Source organism: Lissotriton helveticus, assembly GCF_964261635.1.
Source record: "Lissotriton helveticus chromosome 1_1 unlocalized genomic scaffold, aLisHel1.1 SUPER_1_unloc_15, whole genome shotgun sequence".
NCBI lineage: Eukaryota > Metazoa > Chordata > Amphibia > Caudata > Salamandridae > Lissotriton > Lissotriton helveticus.
Genome location: NW_027611654.1, coordinates 3,508,126 through 3,519,345, shown reverse-complemented (window position 1 = coordinate 3,519,345; position 11,220 = coordinate 3,508,126). Strand labels below are relative to the sequence as shown.

At 47.8% G+C, this 11,220-nt stretch overlaps 1 protein-coding gene across 1 annotated transcript in view; it reads left to right on the top strand.

The window, feature by feature from the left end:
• Nucleotides 1–1,330: 1,330 nt before the first annotated feature.
• The window catches only part of LOC144805578 (uncharacterized), a 33,584-nt gene continuing 23,694 nt past the window's right edge, over nt 1,331–11,220 (top strand). The window contains exons 1-2 of the mRNA XM_078672101.1: nt 1,331–1,396; nt 6,570–6,634. The gene's annotated coding sequence lies outside the window, so the exon portion shown is untranslated. The remainder of the gene's footprint in view (nt 1,397–6,569; nt 6,635–11,220) is intronic.

The window sequence follows — 11,220 nt, the reverse complement described above, 5'->3', positions numbered from 1 at the left end:
GCTGCAGTGGTCCAATAGCAGGCTAAAGACATAATGAATGACACAGAATGAACAGTTTTACTAAACACTTTGAAAATTCGATTTTCAATTTCAGGGGGACAAGGTCATGGAAGTCATGGAACTCCGAGCTGGGTAAAAGTTCAGCTTAAGGGCCCTCCCCATGGAGGTCAAAAATGTTATTACATCAAAATCTTTTAAAAACTATATAGGTGTAATTGCAGTGTCCTGAATGCTATGTAACTGCATTTACACTGTTCTGTGTGCCTCCAAAATGAATTTCTAACACTTTTGAAGTCCCCATGAAGTGAAAAATGACGAAGTACAAAGACATCATTGGTGCATGAAAGTGTTTAAAAACGGTCACAAATGCATAAAAATGAAAAAAAACAAAGTGCTACACTGGCCCAATAGCAAGCTAAACACACAATGAATGACCCAGAATGAATATATTTACAAATTACTTGGAAAATGCTATTTTAAATTTCAGGGGGACGAGGTCACAGAAGTCATGGAACTCCGAGCGGGGTAAAAGTTCAAACTTTCCACCCCTCATGGAGGTCAACATTTTTAATTCATCAAAATCATTTAAAAACTATATAGGTGTGATTGGAGTGTCCTGATTGCTATATAGGTGCATTTGCACTGTCCTGTGTCCCTCCAAAGTGACTTTCTAACACTTTTGAAATCTCCATGAAGCAAAAAGTGACTAAGTCCAAAGACCATTTGGAGCATCAAAGTGTTCAAAAACGGTCAAAAATGCATAAAAACGAAAAAAAACAAGTGCTACAGTGGCCCAATAGCATGCTAAACACACAATGAATGACACAGAATGAATAGTTGTACACATTACTTTGAAAATGCAATTTTAAATTTCAGGGGGACAAGGTCACGAAAGTCATGGAACTCCGAGCGGGGTAAAAGTTCAACCTTTCCACCCTTATGGAGGTCAAAATGTTAATACATCAAAATCATTTAAAAACTATATAGGTGTGATGGCAGTGTCTTGGATACATCCCACATGAATTTTAAACACATTAGGAGCAACTCTGATAAAAATAACCATAAAAATCCCAAAGCTGCATCAGTGCTTCAAAGTGCTCCAAAACGGTCAAAAATGGACGAAAATGAAAAATATTCTCCATATCTGAGTTTTTATAACATTCCTTAGATAATGTATATCTTGAATTAGTTTTAAATCCTTTTATTAAAAAGTTTCTTTTCTATGCTGCACTGGTGCAACGCCTCAAGTCTGAGAAGCTGCACCAGTGCAGCCGAAGCAGCACTGGTGCAGCCGAAGCAGCACTGGTGCAACAAGAGTCAAGGAACCTTAGGAACCTTCTGGAGCCTCCGCTGTCAACCAAGCAACGAAGAAATCAGGAACTGAAGTATTCAATGGGTAAGTATTAATTCTTCTCTTTATATTTCTTTTTCCCTATTTACTTTAAATTGGTACTTCTCTCTACTTCTAAATTACCAAACTAACTAACCGACGCACCGAAGCACTCTAACCTGCGCCTAAGCCTGGCACAAAACGGCACTATTTCTATCAAACTAGACTACAGAAAGAACGTGACTAATCTCTGAAAATCAGTTGGTGAAGTGCCTTGGTTCTAAAATCAACCGGCGCACTTCACAGCTTGTCTAGACCTCGCACCTGTGTCCAGGAGCGCAGGACTAGGCCGGCAACTTGCACCGCTGTCTTCCCTGTTGGTAGTACAGGGGAGAATGCCCGGGTCCGTGCTAGAATCACCGCGACCTTTTGCGAGCGGGTGATTTTTGCAATGCCGGTTCAAAGACAGATACCGCGAGACAAAGAAGAGCTTTGATTCCTTTTCCTGCACCCTGACACCTGTCCAGGGGGTGCAGAAGAGGTGAGGCCTGTACTGTGCTGAGGAGGTGAGACCTGTTGAGGGGGTGCAGAGGAGTTGAGGCCTGTCCTGGGCTGGGGGTGCAGTGGCGGTGCAGCCTATCCAGGAGGGGTGCAGACGAGGTGAGGCCTGTCAAGGGGGTGCAGAGGAGGTGAGGCCTGCCCAAGGGGGTGCAGAGGAGGTGAGTCCTGTCCAATCTGGTACAGAGGAGGTGAGGCCTGTCCAGGCGAGTACAAAGGAGTTGAGGCCTGTCCTGGGCTGGGGGTGCAGTGTAGGTGAGGCCTCTCCAGGGGTGCGGAGGCGTGAGGTCTGCCCAAGCGGTGCAGAGAAGGAGAGGCGTGTCCAGGGTGTGCAGAGGAGTTGAGGCCTGTCCAAGGGGTGCAGAGGAAGTGAGGCCTGTCCATGGGGGTGCAGAGGAGATGAGGTGTGTGAAGGGGGCGCAGAGGAGGGGAGGCCTGTCCAAGGGGTGCAGAGGAGGTAAGGCCTGTCCAGGGTGTGCAGAGGAGTTGAGGCCTGTCCAGGGGGGTGCAGAGGAGGTGAGGTGTGTACAGGCGGCGCAGTTGAGATGAGGCCTGTCCAAGGGATGCAGAGCAGGTGAGGCCTGTCCAGGGGAGTGCAGAGCAGGTGAGGCCTGTCCAGGGGTGAAGATGAAGTGATGCCTGTCCAGGGGGTGCAGAGGAAGCGATGCCTGTCCAGGGGGTGCAGAGGAGGTGAAGCCTGTCCAGAGGGTGTGCAGAGGAAGTGATGCCTGTCCTGAGAGGTGCAGTGGAAGTGGGGCCTTCCAGTGGGTGCAGAGGAGGTGAGGCATGTCCAGGGGGTACAGAGTAGGTAAAGCCTGTCCAGGGGGGTGCAGAAGAGGCGAGGCCCGTCTTGTCCTGGTGAGGGCGATGAAAAGGAGGTGAGGCCTATCCAGGGGTTACATTGGAGCTGAGGCCTGTCCAGGGGATACAGTGGAGGTGAGTCCTGTCCAAGGGATTCAGAGGAGGTGTGGCCTATCCAGGGGTGTAGAGGAGGTGAGGCCTGTCGAGGGGGTACAGAGGAGGCGAGTCCTGTCCAGGGGGTGTAGAGGAGGTAAGGCCTGTCCAGGGGTGCAGAGGAGGTGAGGCCTGTCCAGGGGTGCAAATGAGGTGAGGCCTGTCCTGGGGTTACAGTGGAGGTGAGGCCTGTCCAAGGGGATGAAGAGGAGAAGAGGCCTGTCCAGGGGGGGCAGCGGAGGCGAATCCTGTCCAGGGGTGCAGAGGAGCTGAGGTCTGTCCAGGGGAATGCAGAAGAGATGAAGCCTGTCCTGCGCGGGTAGGAGGAGAGGCCTGTCTTGTCCTAGTGGGGTGATTCAAAGGAGGTGAGGCCTGTCCTGTGCTGTTATGAAACCTGCCATGTTAGGGTAGGAGGAGAAGCCTGCCCTGGCTTGTCCTCTGGGTAGGAGGAGTGTGGAATGCCTCAGCCGCTGCTCTCACCGCCCAGAGATACTCCTTTCCAGACGTATAATTTGATTTTAAGAGCTCATAATCCGAGTTTTTGAAAAGTACCCCGAGTTATTATTGAGCCCCAGATGGCTCATGACAAAGGCACACATCTCCATCAAGTATGGAGTTTATTTTTTAAACCACTGTCTTTAGTAATGTAACGGATACTACAACCCCAAGAATGCACTTATGTATTATATGAAAGGACAGGCATGAATATTCGGGGAATCACTCTACGGAAATATTTGGTACCTCCTGGGGCATCATGGCAGAGAAGAGTAGAACAGGTAATGTGCAAGGACTTTAAGACAGAGGGAGAAGGGAGACAGAGGGAGGGAGACAGAGGAAGTAGGGAGACAGGGAGAGGGAGACAGGGAGAGGGAGACAGAGGGAGTGAGACAGAGGGAAGGAGACAGAGGGAAGGAAACTGAGGGAAGGAAACTGAGGGAAGGGGACAGGGAGGGAGACAGAGGATGATAGACAGAGTGAGGTTGAAAGAGGGTGACAGGCAGAGGGAGACAGAGAGAAGAGAGGGAGTTAGACGGAGGGAGGGAGACAGACAGAGACAGAGGGAGGGAGACAGAGGGAGGGAGGGAGGCAGAGAGAGGGAGAGAGAGAGAGGGAGACAGAGGGAGGGAGACAGAGGGAGACAAAGGGAGGGAGAGAGAGAGGGAGATAGACAGTCAGAGTAAGGGGGAGAGAGCGAGAGAGAGGTGTGCGTGTGTGTGTGTGCTGGGTCTGGTGACTCAGTGGATGAAAGCGTCCGCTGCCGGGACCTGTGTTCAACCTCATGGTCTCAGTTTTTTTTTCTTTAGACACGTCCCCCTCCCCCACTGCCCCCGCCCCCACAGGAGCGGCCCTTGGCCACAAACCACACTATAAATTTGCCCCCCGAGAGAAAGTTTGTGAGTACCCATGATCTAGAAGAACTGAAATCAAGGGAATAGGATAACGATTCTTTATTGTAATCTTGTTCAAGGTACGATAATCTATACACATTCTCAGATCTCTGTCACGTTTCGGAACGAAAAATAATGGTGAAGAAACGGGGGACTATGATGGTCGTATGAACCTGTTTTCTCTGTATTTCTAAATGTAATCTTTAAGATGACGGTTTTCAGCTTCAGTAAGCGCATACATTCGGCTACAAGGAAGATTAGATCCAGGATCCAAATCGATTTTGCAGTCATACGACCGATGTGGGGGCAACTTCTTTGATTCCGATTCACTGAAAACTTCAGCAAACTCTTGATGTTCTACCATAAGACTCACAGTTTGAACCGCACACACCATCATCTTTTGCTTGCTTATTAAAGCTGCTGGATTTCCATCTTGCTCTTTCCGCTTTTCTCCTAAGCATTTTTCCAAACAATAACTTGAGTTAAACTTCACGGTTCGATCACTCCAGTTAATTGTTGGGTTGTGTTCAGTTAACCAAGGCAAACCCAGGATGATTCCAAACTGAGGAGCATCAATCAAGTTAAATTGAATCTCCTCCTTTTGAACTTCGACAGAAACAAGTTCCACAACTTCCGTGTGACTGGTTATTGGGCTGGAAGATGAATTTTTACCGCCAACAGCCCTAACTGCCTCACTTCTCTTTTTAGGTAATGCCGTCAGACCAATTTTCAAGGCATATTGAGGTCACAAAAGTTCCCCGTAGCACCGGAGTCCAGCATCATGGCCACTCCTGAAAGAACTCTGTCTCGAAATCTTAGGGTCATCGTCAGAATGAGGTGTGGAGTGGAAGATTGTAGAGTATTGACCACTTGATAAGAAATTCGAATTATATCCTTGTTAGCAACCACCAGCCCAACTCCTTCTACTGGTGGTGCAGAGAGTTTTCCTTCTTGAAGGTTTTTGGCTTCTTGGGACATTCCTTTACAAAATGTCCACTAATACCACAATAAAGCCATAGATTATTCTGTCGACGCTTTTCTTTCTCTTCTTTGGAAAGGGGGCCTCTAATAGTTCCAATTTGCATAGGTTCGACTCCATGTTCTCTATCAGAAGATTTAACAACCTCTGCTCTGACCCGGTCAAATCGTGGTACACTGGGCCGAAATTCACGTCATCTTTCACCCCTTCTTTCCATTAGTCGATAGTCTATCTCTAAAACGAGATCAATCAAAGCTGAAACTTCTGTAGGGCGATTTGGGATCAGTGGCAAAGCATCCTTTAAGTCATCTTTCAAACCCCGATAGAACAAGGCTGCCTTTTTGGCCTCCGGCCATTCAGTTTCTACAACAAGTTTGTTAAATTGGGCCAGGTGAAGACAAGCTCTCGATTCCCTTGCCTCAACTCCAGTAATTCAGTATCCGTAGCCTGTGCCACCTTCGGACGATCAAAAAGTCGCAAAAACTCTTTCTTGAACTCCTCAAAGTAATATAAAATTGGTGAGTCTTGGGTGACCAGGGGCATTGACCACAGGCTGCGTCCCCATTGAGATACGACAAGATGAATGTTATACGAGATTGTGTACTGGGAAGACAGTGGGCCGACACATGAAGTACAACGAGCACTGAGTTAAGAAAATGTGGGCCTTCATTTCAAATTTGATTACCTTATTTTCCTCTCTGACTGCTATTAACTCTTCTTGAATCTCCTTAAGAATATTTCCTAAATGTTTTAAATCAAACTCTTCAGCCATTCTGCTCGGGCGAGTATTGACGTGGGCACTTCGCTCTGTCAAGGGTCGTGGTTACTCACAGTGCCGACACTCCCAGGAGCAGAACGATGAGATTTTCCAAATTCCACCCCTAGTTTTCCCACAGCCACCAACTGAAGAGTTAACTAGTTTCTGTGTGAACCCAGCCGGGGGAAAGGGGAATGGGACAGAGAAGACACTGCCTGACCTTCTGGCTCTTCCACTCTTCTTCTTCCTTTCTGCCGTACTCCATTTTATGCCTTTCTTACTCCCTATCTATCTTCAAGCATGAGTGGAAATCGCTGTAACAGAAAAGCACACCATTGCTAATTTCCTTCAGTTCCTTCTCCACTTTCTTGCTCTCTGTCTCTCTATAATATATATATATATATTTCCTTACCCAGAGTGCCTATGGCATTTGCTCCTCTTCTATTCTTTAATATAAGTATTTTATTCTTTCGTAACCTGCATTATAAACAACATTTTAGCACTCTTTAACTCTGTGAGTTAATTTATTCTTTTTCACTCATTCGTTCATTCACTCTCTGCCTTACTTTCTTATCTTCTGAATTTTTCTTACTTCTCACTTAGGAACCTTCTGGAGCCTCCGCCGTCAATCAAGCAACGAAGAAATCAGGAACTGAAGTATTCAATGGGTAAGTATTAATTCTTCTCTTTATATTTCTTTTTTCTTATTTACTTTAAATTTGCATTTCTCTCTAGTTCTAAATTACCTAACTAACTAACCGATGCACTGAAGCACTCTAACCTGCGCCTAAGCCTGGCACAAAACTGCACTATTTCTATCTAACTAGACTACAGAAAGAACATGACTAATCTCTGAAAATCAGTTGGTGAAGTGCCTCGGTTCGAAAATCAACCGGCGCACTTCCCAGCTAGTCTAGACCTCGCGCCTGTGTACACGAGCTCAGGACTAGACCAGCAACTTGCACCACGGTCCTCCCTGTTGGTAGTACAGGGGAGAATGCCCGTTTCCACGCTATAATCACCCGCGACCTTTTGCGAGCGGGTAATCTTTGCAATGCCGGTTCAATGGCAGATACTGCGGAACAAAGAAGAGCTTTGATTCCTTTTTCCTGCACTCTGACACCTGTCCAGGGGGTACAGAAGAGGTGAGACCTGTACTGTGCTGAGAGGGGTGAGACCTGTTCAGGGGGTGCAGAGGAGTTGAGGCCTGTCCTGGGGGTGCAGCCTATCCAGGAGGGGTGCAGACGAGGTGAGGCCTGTCAATGGGGTGCAGAGGAGGTGAGGCCTGCCCAAAGGGGTGCAGAGGAGGTGAATCCTGTCCAAAGGGGTGCAGAGGAGGTGAGGCCTGTCCGGGGGGGGACAAAGGAGTTGAGGCCTGTCCTGGGCTTGGGGTGCAGTGGAGGTGAGGCCTGTCCAAGCGGGTGCAGAGGAGGTGAGGCCTGTCCAGGGTGTGCAGAGTAGTTGAGGCCTGTCCAGGGTGTGCAGAGGAAGTGAGGCCTGTCCATGGGGGTGCAGAGGAGGTGAGGTGTGTGCAGGGGGTGCAGAGGAGGTGAGGCCTGTCCCAGGGGTGCAGAGGAGGCGATGTCTGTCCAGGGTGTGCAGAGGAGTTGAGGCCTGTCCAGGGGGGTGCAGAGGAGGTGAGGTGTGTACAGGGGGCGCAGTTGAGATGAGGCCTGTCAAAGGGATGCAGAGCAGGTGAGGCCTGTCCAGGGGAGTTCAGAGGAGGTGATGCCTGTCCAGGGGGTGCAGGGAAAGTGATGCCTGTCAAGGGGGTGCAGAGGAGATGAAGCCTGTCCAGGGGTGCAAATGAGGCGAGGCCTGTCCAGGGGTTACAGTGGAGGTGAGGCCTGTCCAAGGGGGTGCAGAGGAGGTGAGGCCTGTCCAGGGGATGCAGAGGAGACGAATCCTGTCCAGGGGTGCAGAGGAGCTGAGGCCTGTCCAGGGGAATGCAGAGGAGGTGAAGCCTGTCCTGCGCGGCTAGGAGGAGAGGCCTGTCTTGTCCTAGTGGGGTGATGCAAAGGAGGTGAGCTCTGTCCTGTGTTGTTATGAAACCTGCTATGTTGGGGTAGGAGGAGAGACTTGTCCTCTGGGTAGGAGGAATGTGGAATGCCTCAGCCGCTGCTCTCACCGCCCAGAGATACTCCTTTTCAGACATATAATTTTATTTTAAGCGCTCATAATCCGAGTTTTTGAAAAGTATCCAGAGTTATTATTGAGCCCCAGATGGCTCATGACAAAGGCACACATCTCCTCCAAGCATGGAGTTTCTTTTTTAAACCACTGTCTTTAGTGAAGTAATGGATACTACAACCCCCAGAATGCACTTATGTATTATATGAAAGTACGTTGCTTAAAAAGATAGCGTAATTCTATTGTATAGACCACAATAGGCTACTATACGTTTTCCTTGCCCAGCCAGGCAGGGAGTTTTATTATAGGTTAATTCAAATCTTTTTGCTTTTTAAATACATTTTTACAACAAACAATTTTCGCTGTGAAGCACAGTCCTGCGCCATTCATAAAAGGTTGAAAATAGAAGGAAAGAAATAAAGGAAATAAGAGAGAAATACTTCAGGCAACAGAGAAGTGAGCGGTCTGGGCACTGTAAGGATCAAAAGATATAACAATGTTTCCCAGAGCAGAAAATACATACAATAATACCAATGGTCAACAGTACGTCTGCTAAGAAAGGTCGACGTTTCGATACGGCGCTCTAATTAAATGGGATCATCATCAGGACTTTAACAAAATAATTGCCTGGATAGAACACTAAATGCGCCTTGGTGAGGGCTGGTCGTCAAGAACACGTTGTGTTCTGCGAGCGATATGTGTGGCTCCCGACTGGGGCATAGGGGGCTGCCACGGGCACCGGAGTGCGGTACGTGTAGTTCTGGCACTCGTATCTCCTGTTCCTCTGGTGAGCGGGAAAAGGGGTTTCAATCAAATTGCGGTCAATATGGTGAAGTCGATCCGCAAATTGCAGATTGCTCAATGGTCGTGCTCGTGGTCCCTCAGGAGTTAGGGGTCAGGGGTTGACAGTTGATACCAATTAATCGTTCCGCGAATTTGGGAACAGTGTCCCGATGCAAGCTGATCTGGCTGTTGGTTCCTCGCCGATTAGGGCGCCTGAGACCTAATCGGCGAGGAACCAACAGCACTAATCGCGAGCCGCCCAGATATCGAGAGCCCTCTACGCCCTTGGCCGCCTTGCTTGATTCAGGTGCTGCCCAACCGGACCAGCTCTCGACTGCACACTTCGCATCCAGACGCCGCAATTTCGGACCCTGCCTGGGCGTCCAGTGACTCACGGGATCTACACGACGTGATCTACACTGCCTCACATCGACAACCCTGTCCTGATGATAATCCCGACTCACAGGGATCGAAACGCCGTCGACATCACAGCGCAATTTTAGAGCGCATCTTTACGTTTTGTGCTCCTGTAAAACTGTTTGTTCAACGATTTAAGTGAATTTAACTTAACCCTGCGGAGCCATCATTGTATTACTTTCTTGTCACATTGCGCCGTTCACGCTGTTCACCTTTAGCACTTGCGTCTTCACTTTTCACTAATTATATATTCTTCACTCACCAAGTGCCCTCGGGTTGTCACATGATTCTCTCTGTACAGTGCTGCTTAACTGTATTTCCATGTGTAACACCCTCCTTTAATATGGTGAATAACAAGCTTTGAAACCATATGAGCCTCCTTGTTTTGTTTCTTGCTTATGTAATGCAGACTGCATACATTACTTAACTGTCTCAAATTGAAACCTGTTGGGAATTGTTATTGTTCATACTTCACACCCATCCCGACGTGGTCTATGGGTTTACTCCTGTTGTTCTTACACAGCCCTCACCAAGGCGCATTTAGTGTTCTATCCAGGCAATTATTTTGTTAAAGTCCTGATGATGATCCCATTTAATTAGAGCGCGGGATCGAAACGTCGACCTTTCTTAGCAGACGTACTGTTGACCATTGGTATTATTGTATGTATGTTCTGCACTGGGAAACATTGTTATATCTTTTGATCCTTACAGTGCCCAGACCGCTCACTTCTCTGTTGCCTGAAGTATTTCTCCCTTAATTCCTTTATTTCTTTCCTTCTATTTTCAACCTTTTATGAATGGCGCAGGACTGTGCCTCACAGCGAAAATTGTTTGTTGTAAAAATGTATTTAAAAACCAAAAAGATTTGAATTAACCTATAATAAAACTCCCTGCCCGGCAGGGCAAGGAAAACGTATAGTAGCCTATTGTGGTCTATACCATAGAATTATGCTATCTTTTTAAGCTTTGGACCTTTTGTTCTTTGTAAGAACTAATACCCATGGTCCACAGCTACCAATTGGGTCCCCCTTGTGTTAAAAAAAATTAGAAAAAAAAATTATATGAAAGTACAGGCATGAATATTTGGGGCATCACTCTACAGAAATATTTGGTACCTCTCTGGGCATCGTGGCAGAGAAGAGTAGAACAGTTAATGTGCAAGGACTCATTCTCAACCTCTTTCTGCAGATTGTGAGTCCAGTGAGATCAGAGATAACGTGGATCTCTCTCGAGGAGATTACACAAAGTTTTATCTGTTTCAGGGAGAAATACAATGAAAAACTGGAGGTGCAAGTCCAGCGCCCCAGGCTCTGGTGTCCTTGGATCACTGTGCTGGCCCGTGCCTGGTCCTGCAAGAGAGGACGAACCGGGTGTTTAGTCTGGCCTCACAAAGGGAGCGAAAGCTGGCTCAGTATCCTGGTCCACCAGACCCCCAGCTCAGCATCCTGGTCCTCAACATACTTCGGCTAATTTATTTATTTATTTATTTATTTATTTATAACACTTATAGAGCGCACAAACACCGATCGGTGTCCTGGCGCTGAAAGTGGTAACTCCCTGAGGCTCAGACTCCCGGGCTAGAGGGTAAAGAGCCATGTTTTAAGGTTTTTCCTGAAGGCTAACAAGTTTGTATTTAGTTTGAGGGTCAAGGGGAGGGAGTTCCATGCCTTTGCTGCTCCCCCCACAAAGCTCCTGCCCCCCCCCCAGCGTGCCTTCTTGATCCGAGTTGTTTTAATCAGTCCCAGAGTGGCAGACTTCAGTTGTCTCCCAGGTCTGTACCACTGGAAATGATCCTGAAGAAACACCGGGCCCAAGCCATGCAGTGCCTTGAAGGCAATGCAGAGGGTTTTGAATAAAGTCCTCTTCCGCATCGGGAGCCAATGCAACCTCTCCAATTCCTTAGTGACTGATGAAAACTTGGACA